Source organism: Sinocyclocheilus anshuiensis, unplaced genomic scaffold, assembly GCF_001515605.1.
Source record: "Sinocyclocheilus anshuiensis isolate Anshui unplaced genomic scaffold, SAMN03320099.WGS_v1.1 scaffold1661, whole genome shotgun sequence".
NCBI lineage: Eukaryota > Metazoa > Chordata > Actinopteri > Cypriniformes > Cyprinidae > Sinocyclocheilus > Sinocyclocheilus anshuiensis.
In genome coordinates, this window is record NW_015540517.1 from 606784 (window position 1) to 610069 (window position 3286).

The window sequence follows — 3286 nt, forward strand, 5'->3', positions numbered from 1 at the left end:
TTTAAGGGGGTCTGAATACTTTCCGTACCCACTGTATATATATATATATATATATACAGTATATATATATATATATATATATATATATTTAGCATAATCTAATTAAACTTTTTTTAATCTATATACACTACATTATTAAAGGGGAAATTGTATTCATCATATTTACTCACCCTCATGTCTTTTTAAAGCTGTATGACTTTTTTTTGTGTCTCAATGATTTTGTCCAAATTGGGTTTTATATTAACAAAAACAGCTTCAAAATATCTTCTTTTACACATAAGATTTGCAGAAAAAGAAGGTTATACAGGTTTGGAACATAATGGTGAGCTTAATAAAAAAATAAAATTAAAAAAATATATATATATTTATTTATTTATTTACTGCGATAAATTCTAATTTTTAGTTGGAGTCAGGCACACAAATACAAAACACCATCATGCTAACAAACATAAAATACTGCAATAAATATAAATTTAACAATGTAAAATGCCACTAAATCCTTTTCACTTTCAAAAATTGTACATTTAACAATATTTTCCTGTACAATTACAGTAAATTTGGATTCAGTTAAATCTATGACAATATTTTTGCTGTACTATATCCTGTTAAGTAATTAACAAGTTTTTACCAAAGCATCTTTACAATCATTTACTGTTAAAATTCTGATCATTTTGTACATGGGTCAAAGACGTTAAGATGTCCGCTTCAAAAGAAATTTACAAAAGTGATTTTATGTCCATAGAAAGTACATTAAATGTAAGTAAAGTGTCTACCTTTAAGGTTTCAAATAAGTTTTTGGAGAATACAATGTCAAAATTAGGTTTAAATGATGTTACACTGTCATTCAGTGTAACACAATATTTATGTAAAAATTCAAACAACATGCTTATTCTGACTTGTATATTAAAATATATAAAAGAATAAGGGAGCATATTAAATTTTATTGTGTTTTAAATGAGTAAAAAATTCTTACTGACCAATGGGCAAAACCTAGGATAGTGGCAAATTTAAAAAATGTAAAATTACAACTAATTAGTATTTGAGGTGAAAGTAATTAGTCTTTTAATATGTCATAAATTGAGTTTTGTTGTAAATATGCCTGACAAGATTGTTACACTGAATGACATTTTAGTGGGTGTCTTCTGTAAATCAGGGAAAAATGTATGATATTTATTTTTTGCTCAGAAAAACAATTAAATTAAACAGAAAACTTTTTACATTTTTTGGGGAAAAACAAAAATTTAAAGCAGTATTAAACTTATTGTTTTTATGCTTAAACCCTTTTTCATCTTTGACCCACAGCTGGACTCTGTATTGTAAAGTGCTACCACTTTAAATTCTACAAGAACACTCACGTCATGATATTTGAACCAGTTATTAAAAACAAATAGCCCTTGTGCAGTGATTTTGCTCTCCCTGGGACATCTGTTCCAGCCAGATTGACTTCCTCTGAAACAGTAAACAGTACAACATTGATATGTGTGGAATCAAGTAGTGTATCATCTGTCCCATCTGTCTTCAATTCCTTCCCTCAGTCAAACTCCCCTCTGTGTTGTAAATTCATAAACACCAGGCTTGACTCCACCACCCCTGCCCTGATGGGATTCTCACAGTTCAGTTATGATAGCATGAGCACATTTTTCACCCTTGTGAAATCATTCTGGCTTTTTTCAAGTGAGAGTTTTCCCCCAGAGTGCTTTAGGGGGTCTGGCCCTGCTGGCAGTATATTGTAAGTCACTTTGGATGAATCTTGTCTTAAATGGTATGTCTAATGGAACATAAATCATCTGAACGAATGCACACTGCTTAATTATGGTATTATTTAAGAGACCTACTGTATAAGAAGCTGTGCTGTATGTGAACATAATCACTATATAGTGACTATCTGTATTCTATATTTACAATAGGGCATGCATTTGAGCTTTTATTAAACAGTTACATTATAAAATACAATTTTAAAAACCTTTTATTTTATTAGAAAATTATTCATTAATTCAGTTCATTTAGTGTAGTCCAGTCCTCTAAATATCCACGGGATACCAGAGATGTTCTCCAGGATTTGCTGTCCATGCATCCTGATTGGCAGTCCATATTTCCATCCCATTTGTAAATGGTGGATCCATAACTCAAAATGACTGCCAAGGGCCATCACAGATCACATCACGGTGCAGGGGTGTGCTGCTATGATGAGACGGACCATTGCTACCTGACTGAATGATGGACATGCACAATTTTCTTAAATTCACATATAGAACTTCTCCAGGCCACTCACTGGTCCTTGAGAAACCCACAAACCGTTACTGCAATTCCATGGGAACACTTCACAGTTGACAGGATGGATCCAGTGCTGTGCTGTCTCTTCCAACCGGAAGCCATCAGATCCATCATGTTACCTTGTGTCAAATGTCCCCATCCCTACATGAGGTGCACAGCTCAGTGACATGGTGTTAGCATCATCAATTGAAGAGTAAAAAAGTAAAAATGCTGTTAACTTTAGTGACGATAGCTTTTGTGGCAACAGTCTACACTATTAGTGGAGTAGCGAGGAAATGCTAAATTGCTGTTTTTTTGTAACATTGTACTGCATGTGCAGAAATAATCATGCTCAGAATTTTGTTATTGTAACAAGGAGATCCAGACAAGCAAGAGGAAACATGGATCTAAATGCAGCGGTTTCAACAAAACCAAACCAGGAACATAATCCAGGAGAACAGAAAACACATATACTTAGAAAACATATATAGGGCTGTATATAGCCTACAGACAGGGGCTAATGAGTAGGGTTGGGTACCAAAACCCGGTACCAATATGGCACCGGTACCTGTGTAACCGGTATGTACTAGAACCGAATCCGAACGCAGATTTCGGTGCCTCATTTCGGTGCCATGCCTGAGCGATCGATTGAAATATTTGTCCTCTGGTTCTCCGAAACGGACGTGAGAAGCATCATCACTGGCACCGCACATGAAAAATAATTTCCCGACTGAGCAAATGCACGTGAACTCAAGTCGGAAAGCTCTAATAATACAAATCCAACACATCTTTGTAGTAACGAGAGTGTCCATGTTGTTTTCACATTCCGACTTAAAAGCAAAATTTGGGAAATGAGAGCATCCGAGGAGCAGTAATTACACTTAGGTCGCAGGTAGCCTTCCGTTAACTAAGCTAAACATGCTTAAATTAAAATGCCTAAAGCTAAACCTCCCTTGTATTCACATTTCTAAACCTGTTGTCAAACAAAAGAGAACATTATAACCGTTTTACTCCAAAATACCAGTCAAATGCT

General features: G+C 34.4%; 1 pseudogene; it reads left to right on the top strand.

Annotated features, from left to right (window-relative positions):
- The window catches only part of LOC107687340 (disabled homolog 1-like), a 214045-nt pseudogene that overhangs the window by 191865 nt on the left and 18894 nt on the right, over positions 1-3286 (top strand).